The sequence below is a fragment of the Lampris incognitus genome, chromosome 13 (assembly GCF_029633865.1).
Source record: "Lampris incognitus isolate fLamInc1 chromosome 13, fLamInc1.hap2, whole genome shotgun sequence".
In the NCBI taxonomy this organism is placed as follows: domain Eukaryota; kingdom Metazoa; phylum Chordata; class Actinopteri; order Lampriformes; family Lampridae; genus Lampris; species Lampris incognitus.
In genome coordinates, this window is record NC_079223.1 from 45,608,244 (window position 1) to 45,619,819 (window position 11,576).

Consider the following 11,576-nt stretch of genomic DNA (forward strand, 5'->3'; position numbering starts at 1 on the left):
GAACTGTTTGTGTGGACTGGGGAGACAAACTGACTACTCGTCAGTCCCATATGCGGACCCGGCGACGTTACGGAGCGAGCTAGCCAGTCGGTATTCATTGCTAGCCCAGCAAGACGGGCGAATGGCCTGGATGCGGTAAGGGGCTCTCCCCACAGTGAGTCGGGCCGTCTTCTAGTTTAGCGAAGTAACGTTATCAGTTACAGTGTAGTGGTGGGTTCATGCGACCATCGAGGAACGCAGAAGGAGTCGTCTGTTGCCGTGTTGTGCTGCCGAGGCGAGCGCACGGTTCGACCGTGAGATGGTGCTAACGGCTAACTTGCCAGTTAGCTAGGAGGGCTGCCGGCCTGACGTTCGCTGCTGCGCTGCGGCGGGAAGCCCGAGACGAAGAGGAGCGTTCATTGTGAGTACAAGCCGGATGTGCGGGCTTCCAAGGGGGGCGAAGAGGGCTGTTTAGGGTCCCAACGTACCTGATAAAGAAACAGGCCTGCAACTGGGGGTTGACTTTCTTTTATTTTTATTGCCGGCTTAGTTATAGGGTTGTTGAGCTGTATGCTAATGTGCTGGTCTGATTCATTTGTGTGTATATGAATGCTGATGCTTGTTAGCCATTGAGGCTTCTTGCTTTCATTCATTCTAATAATTATTACTCATAATACATTTGTATATACAGTGATTAAAGTGGGTCGGAGCTACCCGGATCCCGACACCGGCACTTCCCCTCCTCCTCCCCCAAGTCAACCGGAGCTGAGATCCGGCACTCTAGACAGGAGTAATTTCAACCTTTTTGTCACAGTAAAATTTAAAACAAAAAACATGATGCAGCCAATTCACAAGCATTACAAAATAAATCGCAAATAAAGTCGTTCTTCTATTTTTATACTACTTTACTTTTTCTAAAAGTTTGAACGATATCGCGTCCTCACGTGACCCGCACCTGCCTGCTGTCTGGCTTCACGAGACTTGACATCAGAAGAGACTGGCTTCACACTCACGGGTCAGGGTCAGTTCACCGCACCAGGCAGACAAGACTCGAGAGAGCGTCAACCTGCTACCTGCACTATTATCTTGGATTGGGGGGCACAAAGAGGGAGTATCTTCAGTGTATTTCCAATAGTATTTCCAATAGTTTTGTCTAGCTCTGCTGTGGTTTTCATTCAAGCAACTAACGTTAGCGAACGTAAAGTTAGCTAGCTAGCTAACTAGCTATCTTCCACCCGGTAACGTTGCTAGCTAGTTGCTGGCGTTGCTGGCTAGTTGTTTGAATGCTGCTAGGCAAGCTAACTATCGGTAGCGTCCGGTAACGTTACCGGTAGCTAGCTAGTTGTGTTTGTCCAACCTTAGCTCTGGCCATGCAATATTTTCATTCAAATAACTAACTAGCTAGCAAACGTTAGCTACTGGTAGCTATTATTAGCTAACAATGCTAACGTCGGGACTACTGGACCAGTGGTTAGCTAGCCTAACGTTAGCTAGCTAGAACTTTTGCCCACCTCTCTAATACAGAGATCCCCCACTTACCAAATCCCACTTTAACCCCTGTGTATATATAATTCTATGTACCTGTGTGAGTGTGGATTATTCATGTGTGTTTCTTCCTGTGGTGTCTAGGCTATGGTAAGTGACATGTTGAGACAACCTTAAAGGGCTAGTCCACCTTTTTACTGGAAGTAACCTAGTGACACCCAGAGATGTGTAGACCATAGTATATAACCTTAAAGGGCTAATACACCATATTTTAGAACCTTAAAGGGCTAGTCCGCCGTTTTAATATAAGTTACTCGGTGACACATTGAGGTGTCTAGACCCTGTTAGATTGCGTCAAGACGTTTCAACTTGGGCGACCAATCACAGTCTGACACCACGACCGGACGCCACTATAGCTTGTTTTCATATGACGTCACGAACTACAGATGGAGGGCAGGAAGTGATTTTCTACATAGGAAGCACTATCGCAAACACACGAAATGCCTATGTTTGGCGTCATTAACTGAGAAACCACAAGGAGTTTTTATTGAGTACCAAAAGTTGTTGCTCATGAGGGGGGGAAATGCAAGAAATTGACTGAAAACGCCTGAAAAAAGAAAGTCCCCTCAGATGCCAGTTGCAAGATAAATCATAAAAAAGAGTAGGTCAAGATGAAAATGGGTTCAATAATGTGTAGCGCTACAACAGTGTTCTAGTTATGGTGTCTGCTTTACGTGTTGTTTAGGGGACACTGCAGTTGGTGATGGTGTCACCAGCCACTTTTTTTTCCACAATTCTTCAAAAACTGAAGTATGGTTTCAGTTTGGACTTGGGTATGCAACATAATCGCTCTAACTTTTTTTATTGATTTGTCCTGTTAACAAGTAGAATGATGTCAGATGTTTCTGCATGTTTGACATTGAGCAGGAAACACAGGAATTACCTGCCTGTCTGAGGGGGAGCCAGACAACTTGGTGCCCTCATCTTCCCAGTTCCTGATAGAGGGAGACCGATTCCTGGTGGCAGGAAGGATGCTCGGCCATCCGTTCCTGCATGGGGGACCAGGTCTTGCAGGGCTGAGCAGAGCTTTTGTTCACGTTCTGCTTGATGGGTCATATGATGCTGCCACTCTACTTTTAGAGGACTGCCCGGATATAGATTTGAGAGAGACAACCAGCCTGGTACGGATATAAAGTATACATACTTGGTCAACTTTTAAGCAAATATTATTTCTACTCCATGGTTGTATTGTACTAATTATATTATTTTTTAAATAGAGCTTAATGGACAGTATCCATTGGGTGAGGACAAACAAGAGAAGGTTTTGGATCTGTGCATGTCTCGGGATCTTCCTGGTCCAACGGATGAAAACAGAAGGTGGCTCTATGAACATCTGCTTGCACATACGGTAATGTACATTCCTTGGTTGTGGTATAGACGAGGACAAATTTGTTGAACTCTATCATTGTTTATTCCATATTTTAAAAAATCAGACATTGCTTTTGATTTTTGACTCAACAAATTATTTTAGATAATACAACAAATGAGAATGGCATGGACAAAAATGATGGGACCTTTAAACCAATATTTAGTTGCACAACCTTTAGAAGCAATCACTGCAAACAAGCGATTTCTGTAGCTGTCACTGAGGCCTCAGCATCTGTCAACAGGTAGTTTGGCCCAGTCTTCCTGAGCAAACTGCTCCAGCTGTCTCAGGTCTGAAGGGTGCCTTCTCCAGACTGAATGGAGGAGTCTTATAAACTTTAAATTTAACATGCTTGTCTATAAGTTTTGTTCTCTTTTGATTTCTCTGGTCCATGTTCAGTGTGGTGCACATGATGATACAAAACAGCAGAATGACTACTTTTCTCCTTCTACATAGGCTGAAGGACTAATTACAAGATTGAGGACGTGTGTTACTAAATACAGAAAACAGTTAGTTTGAAATATCACTATAATTGTGAATGGAGATGTTGACCGCTAAAGGTCGCACTCTTATTTTGATGTTCAATTTTGTTAACGTGACTTTGTCATTTCCGGTTTTTCATCACTTGCCGCGGTGAATTTCTATCTGTCAGAAGATGATGTTACAGCCGACATTTTGTGCACGTTATGTCTGGCAAAGTTATAGAGATTTTTAAGAGATATCGAAGTTTTCCCCTTCCATTGAGCTGCAAGCAGGCCAGAGTGTTCTACGGTGGTGATTGGTGCTACATGATGCTAGCCATGCTAGCTTTGCTTTCGAGGGCATCAATAAAGAAAACCCATCTGTAATTAAAGAACCGGAGTCCTCGCAATGCTTCAATGGGCGGCATAGTAGAACACTTCACTGCACTCGGTGAAGACTCAAAGTTGAAGACGGAATCGCGGTAGCCTATGTGGACGTCGGGTAGAGGAAAGTCATCAGTTGAAGAAGTATTTGTCTCGGTTGGAACTGTTGCGTTGGGACGTTCAAGGAGCGGTGTCAGACAAGGCTATGCAAGCGAGCACGATGAAGAAGACGGCTTGGAAGTAGCGTAGCGCAAGTACTGAACTGCCATTCAAGTTTCCATCGCACCAGGATTTCACCGGACAGCGTTCATCTTTAAAGCAACAGTAGACTTTTCTCTGCAATTGACTGCGCAGCAAGTAGGCTACCAGGAGACTGAATAGGTAATCGCCATTCCTCAAGTTGACTACAAGTCCAAGGTATTTCAAGTTCCACATTTAAGTATTGTATGATCGCATTGCAAGTGTGTGAATTATTGAGACTGAATTAAGGTTGCTTACAGTTTTATTATTTTCCATTTCTATAATTGATTGCAATTCATTGTGTTAAACATTGTAGGGCTGGACGTACATTTATAGCTCTATAAGGTTAAGTTAAAAAGGCCAATCCTAAAGGGTATATCTACATTTGATATTTGTATTCCATAATAGCCTACTGTACATTTACTGTACATTAATTTCCTTTTCGAATTTCATAATTCTACACATTTATTCATGCAACATTTCATAATTAGGCTTACACATTTCATTTGACAGTTGATATTTATATTTCGTAGATACATTTCATAGATTAATTTCATATTACACTCTTTATTGACAGATTTTATACAGATATTTACATAAGTCATATTTACACATATTGAAGTAAAGAATAGATTTGATTTTCATTTCAACAACATTAAACACTACACATTCAACATGTCACTCATAAGTGAACACGCTTCACCGACAACTGATGAAGTTACCCATGCACACCCTCCAGAAGATGGTGATGCAGATCATATCTCACTAGAGCAAGTTGATATTAGTGAGCAAGTTGTAGCAACCACACAAGAGACACAAGCTCAGGTTGAGGCACAAAGACCAGCTGATACTAGTGAGCCAGTCGAAGTAACAAAACAAGACACACAACCTCAGGCTGAGGCAGATACAACACAGCAGTCTGTAGGCATTAGAAAAAGTGAACACGTGCAGACGCTCACTGAAAAGGGACAGGCTCTAGTAGATGACAAATTGAAGGATCTGAAGGTGAACTTCCAAAAGACATACAATAAGTGGAAATGCTACATGAATGTATTAAAACAATCCTTCAAGGATAATGATGAAGCCGAGCTGATGGAGACCATGAGCACCAAGTTGAGATCGATAATACTTACCTCAACATAAGAGCCATGTCAAGTCCAGATCCTGACATCCGTAGAAAGAATGATACATGCCAGGCGCTCACTAAGACTGCAAATAAAAAGGCTCAGCATTTCCTCAATGACAATGGTTCAGAAGTTACAACCTGGCCTGATGCCAAATCCGTATTTGAAACTACTGTATCCAACATCACTTTATTTACTGAGAAGTCAAACAATTCTGAGGGATCTAAGCATTTTTCCCACGCGTCACGAGAAGCAAAACAGCATGCTGAAGCAGAAGTTGCTGCCACACAAGAGGTACTCAAAATAATGAAAGCACAACATGAGAAAGAAGAAGAAATCCGAAGACTTGAGCTGGAAGATCAAAGGTTGACGGTTGAAAGAGAAGCTGAAATCGAAGCAGAGAACACTAGGAAAAGAGCTCAGTTTATATCAGAAAGTGCTACCAGAAAAATGAAGCTGGATGAGAAGAGGAAAGAAGTTGAATGGTTAGAGGAACTAAAAAAGCTCAATGCAGCACAGGCAAGGCCAAAGGTATACTCTGAAAGTGTTCATATGAAGAAGAAGATCGTTTGTTCCCTCTTTTACCACAACAAGCAACACTTTCGCAAGCTCTTCCCTCACAACAAGCACTGCTTCCCCAAGCTCTCCCAGCACAACAAGCCAAGCCCACACACGTCCAACAGCCACACCAGGCTATAGTCACTAAAGGCTCTCCCTCATATCCCATTTACACCTCAGTATCTGTTCCACAAAAAGCCCCGTTCACTCAAGTCCCTTCCACTCAAACAGACACATCTCACAGCACTTCCAGTGACCTTATGAGAACACTAGCTGAAGCTATCACAGCTAATCGAATTCCAATCCCAGAACCTGCGGTCTTCACAGGAGATCCTCTCAAGTACAACAATTGGAAGCTTTCCTTCTCCACACTGATTGATCGGAAGAACCTGCCAGCTCAATACAGGCTCTTCTTCCTGCACAAGTATGTTGGCGGCTCAGCCAAGAAGGCTATAGAAGGGCATTTCCTAGTAGGAACAGAAACTTCTTATCGTGCCGCCTGGAGCATACTTGAAGACAGATTTGGCAATCCATTTTTGATCGGTAAGTCATACCGTGACAAGATGCACTCATGGCGTAAAATCGGCCCCAAAGACAGTGAAGACCTTCGTGAGTTTGCATATTTTCTGAGCAGTGTTGAATCAGCCATGCCATATGTTCAAGGTTTACAATCTCTCAATGACTGTGTGGAAAACCAAAGGATAGCAGCCAAACTACCAGACTGGTTGAGCTCACGTTGGAACAGAACAGTCACAAAGGTTCAGGATGAATACCACGTGTTCCCTGACTTCAAGTACTTTGTGTCATTTCTCAACAAAGAGGCTCGTATTGCGTGCAACCCCATCACACCATGGCAAGCAATGAACCCAAAAGAAGAGAAATCCAAGTCAACAGAACAAGAAATATCCAACTCTCAACGAAGACGCCACGTCGTTGCGAAGACATTCACCACTAGCTCAAGTGAGAAGACAGACATCAAGTGCATGTTCTGCAAGAAACAAAGCCACACTCTCCATAAATGTCGCAAGTACATGGAAAAACCCATCGAAGAGAGAGTCAAGTTTGTACAGCAAGAAAAACTATGTTTTGGCTGCCTTGAGACCGGCCATCACTCAAAAACCTGTATATCTAGGAGCAAATGTGACACATGTGGAAAACGCCATCCAACATGCTTACATCAAAATCGTGAGAAGAACGACCGGAAACAAGAAAAGAAATCTAAACCAACAGAATCAAATGAAACTGACGACGAAGACGAGTCTAAACAAGACCAGCCAAAGGAAAGCAACGACAAAGACAAAAGGTCTAAACCAAAGAAGACACAAGAATCAGATGAAGCTACCTCCAATAGAGTAGTCAGAGACAAGAGTGGCACTCACACCTCATCAATCGTTCAGGTCTACGTGTCCACACCAACTGAACCAGACAATGAAGTCCTAGTGTATGCTCTGCTCGACACTCAACTCGACACTACCTTCATCTTAAAGGATATAGCTGAGATGTTGAATGTCAAGAAGGATCCAGTAAAACTCAAGGTATCTACAATGACATCAAGAACAAAGGTTGTGTCCAGCGAAAAGGTGACAGGACTGCAAGTGAGAGGCATCAAGTCTGAAAACAAAATCAAACTGCCAGTAAGCTACACCAGGGATTACATACCAGCAAACCGATCTCATATACCCACAAGTAAAACTGCAAAGTCCTAGCCTCACTTAGAACAGCTGGCAGATGAGATGTCCCAAGAACTCGACTGTGAAGTAGGGTTACTAATCGGCTATAACTGTTCTCAAGCTCTAACTCCCAGAGATGTCATCCATGGTAGCGAAGACTAGCCTTTCGCGCTTAAGTCTGCGCTGGGTTGGAGCGTCGTTGGCTACAATAGTGCTGCCACCGACTATGAAGATGAAATAGGTGTGAGCCATCGTATCATCATGAAGCAAGTCACACCAGCTATGACACCTCATTCAGAGCCAAGGCAGTGGCGATATGTTGCCTCGGAAGATAACCCAGCTGACCACGCATCTCGCGGGCTCACTGCAAAGGAGCTTGTGGAGTCAAACTGGTTTACAGGGCCCAGTTTCCTATGGCAAAAGGAACTCCCTAAAGAAGAAGAGACTAAGGTTGGAGAGATCGACAATGAAGACCCAGAACTGAAAAGAGCACAGGTTCTCACAACCAAAGCAAAGGAGGAGAGGTCGCTGTCAGATTGCTTGAGAAATTCTCAGATTGGAGGAGAGTAGTAAAGGCCATAGCGAGACTCAAGCGTCGTGCGAAGGAAGCAAAGGGTCTGAAGACAAGATATAATGAAGCCACAACACTTGAAGAAAGACAAGAGGCTGAACAATTCATAATACATGTAGTTCAAGGAGAAGCGTTCAGTGAAGAGATCAAGGCTCTAAGCCAAGAGAAAGAGGTTCATAAGAACAAGTCAATAAAGAAAACCCATCTGTACTTAAAGAACCGGAGTCCTCGCAATGCTTCAATGGGCGGCATAATAATCAAATAATTAAGAATCTTTTCTGGGGATAAAAATGGATATGTCCTGACCATTTTAGAATATCTTTGTAGAATGAGCAGTAATTTTATCTCTTCTGACACTTTCTTTGCTTTACTCTCTATGCTCATGTATGCTCTGTAAATCAGGTGTGCACACTGATCCACATCTCTCCTTTAAGTACTTAGAGATAGATCTTTGAGGGAGTAGCAATAAATAAGATTAAAATTAAAATGTCCTCTGTGAAACATACTGGCTGTTTTACCTGTTTTTGTCCATATTGCAGGTTCTTGGGAGGAGAATGCGCCAAATAAAGCAGATCAGATGAGGACTGGAAGACACACTAGTTTGGCCATTTCTGACTGGGAGGGAGAATGTAACGGTGCAGCTGCCCATTACCGCTGAACTAGCCGGCATCCTACATTCCGGATCAGAATAAACTGATGTTCGGGTGTCCACATACGTTGGGCCATATAGTGTACATCAGCGTTTCTCAAACCTCTCCTGGAGGACCACTTGTCCTGCATGTTTTAGATCTCTCCCTGCTCCAAACACAGCTGATTTAAATGATCAGTTTTGTTATTAGGCAACTTCCGGAGCTCATAACGAGTTGATTTCTCAAACCTCCAGGAGAGGTTTGAGAAACGCTGGTGTATATGCCAACCATTTGCTTGTCTATACTACATATGTCTTGATGCGTGCTCAATAATCCAGGTAAGCAAATCAAAGAAGGTTGAATCAGTTTATATGGACACAACGTTTATTGATAGATACGTTTCATCACTCATCTAAGTGACCTCTTCAGTCTAACTGACTGCAGGTGTCCCACCCTTATAAACAATACATTTGCATAACGACTGAACCAACGACCAGTTTCATATGCAAATATGGGCGTGACCGTTAACTATTGTTTCAATGGCCATGTGTACTTTTCACAGAGGATTGGGGAATAGTTGCAATCACAGCATTGTAAGATGGTGACAGATGTACTCTTAGACCCCTCACCTCGGTTCAGGGATGGTGGTTCCCTCTTAACATAGATGGCCCTGGAGTCAGTTCAGACTGAAGAGGCCACTTAGATGAGTGATGAAACGTATCTGTCAACAAACGTTTTATCCAGATGAACTGATGCAACCTTCTTTGATTTACTACATATGTTCTTCAAAATTCAGCTAATGAAACTTTACAAACAAACTCACCTAAATCTCAAAGACTTGTGATGACAACAATGGTGTTTGAAACGTGGGGGGGGGGGGGAATCTTATACAGATAAGGATAATTTGTTTTTGTCAAACCACCGTATTCATTTTTCCATGTCTATTGTGGTCACCTCCAAAACCTGCTGCAAATTCTCATAAGAACAAAATATATTCATGCCATCTGCAAATAAAACACGTCAATATTTTTGATATTGTTGGACTTCAGCTCACTCTACCAACTCATCTTCATCTATGTGAGAGCGTAGTCCTGCGTGTTCGTTGATAAAGCAATAGGAGAAGATGTTCGGTCTCAAAACCATCCGTTTTATTTAGCCGTAAATGGATAAAGCATACAGAGCTCTGGGTCTAGATCTTCCTATCCCTGACAAACAACAGATTGTGTCAGTTCACGAAGTCTGACTCTCTCTCCTTTCCCTGACCCAGTCTTTATACTATACAAAGTGTTGACTGAATATGGATGTGTGTGATCTTCTTTCTGATTGGTCCGTTCATCTGACTCCGTTTCCGCCTCACTGATATCCGGACTCCAGGTAATCTTCTTCTCCATCTGTGTTGCAGCTGCCGTCGTAAAATCCTGTTCCTATCTCTGAAACCACAAATCACAGCACATTTCGTCTCCACTCCCCCCTGACCACAACACTTCCAGTGTTCCCCTTCCCATTCAGAGTCGCCAACCCTATCCAAGGTCAGCGACCCTCACACCTTCCATGGAGATAGACATCTTGTCTCTACTCCCCCTTGACCACAACACCCTTATTGCTCCCTTTGTTATTCAGAGTCGCTAACCTTATCTAAGGTCAGTGACCCTCACACCTAATTTACTCTGCATTCCTCTGTCTGCTAACATACTCAGTACTTTTCCACTGCCACTATAGACCCTCCTGTCCTTGTAACAAGCCCTGTTCCTCATGCATATGTTTTCCCAATGATTAATATATCCTTATATCCCTTATTCCAATTAATACATTGTAATCATCATTATTAAACATCACACCATTACATTTATCTACAATATCTTGCTTAAATTATTTATGTACAGAATGAAGAGTTTTGGACGTACAATATACAACTAAAGTAGGTTGTGGCATCAAGTAAATACATTTCATCCATATCACATTTCATATGGACAAGACGTTTGTACTTGATGCTCTCTGAAATAGTCGGTATTACTGTATTATTGTTTCTGAGAACATTTCACAGAATGAGCAGTTAACACAAATGTCTTTCTTAACCTTAGAAAGATAATGAATCGCAGGATAATATCTATGTATGCTTTTGAAAGAAACTTCACTTAATTTATTGGCAAGAAGGTATTAGTAAGGAATATTCCAGATATGTTTGCAGTTCAAGTTATCAACAAATCTAGATCAGTACAACATAAGGGGTACCAGTAATGTTGTTTTTTTAAACAGTGAACGTATATTAGGATTATTATATCTGAAAGGAGTATTCAAACAGACCTCAGCTCCTGAAGTTACCTTAGGATCTGGTGTTGGTAAGTAGGCTGGTCTTTCTTCCCCCTTTAGGAGGAGCAGAATCCCAGAAGTCAAGTCAAGTCATTTTTGTTTGTACAGCCCAATATCACAAATTACAAATTTGCCTCAGTGGGCTTTACAGCAACACAACATCCTGTCCTTAGACCCTGGCATGGGATAAGGAACAGCTCCCGAAAACAGGGAGAACAATAGGAAGAAACTTCAGGGAGAGCAACAGAAGAGGGATCACTCTCCCAAGATAGAAAACGTGCAGTGGATGTTGTGTTTACACAATTTAAAGAATGCAACATTGAAAGAGGATAACATAATTATAATGAAAGGAAAGAAGGAATAGCATCGATAACCGGCCAGATCCGCCAGCCAGCGGCCAGTGTGTTGCTTCTTATCCATGCACGTTACACTACCCTCCGCCTTCGGGAAGCGCGTCCCCGCGCTTAAGCATATCAGCTCCTTCACGGCTCAGGGCGCATACTCTTCCGATGGCCTTACGGTCGCTCCATCCCACTTCTGACACCGATGTAGCGAATTCGGGGGACCACGCAACCACAGGAACTGCCGCGGCCGGGAAGCGAACCCGTATCGCCCGCACCGCAGGAGACGTCGCTAACCGCTCGACTAAAGGGTCAGACCCGCGAGCCAGAGGCCAGCGTGTCCTCTTATCCATGCACGTTACATTATCAACTCAAGCGCCATATTTATTCTGCCCCTG

At 43.0% G+C, this 11,576-nt stretch overlaps 1 long non-coding RNA gene across 1 annotated transcript; it reads right to left on the reverse strand.

Moving 5' to 3' along the window:
• Positions 1-9,677: 9,677 nt before the first annotated feature.
• LOC130123299 (uncharacterized) lies at positions 9,678-11,520 on the reverse strand. Its single transcript, XR_008811296.1, has 3 exons — positions 11,272-11,520; positions 10,832-10,891; positions 9,678-9,957 (listed from the first exon to the last, which is right to left on the reverse strand). It is a non-coding gene; the product is annotated as an uncharacterized LOC130123299 (long non-coding RNA).
• Between the last annotated feature and the right edge of the window lie 56 nt (positions 11,521-11,576).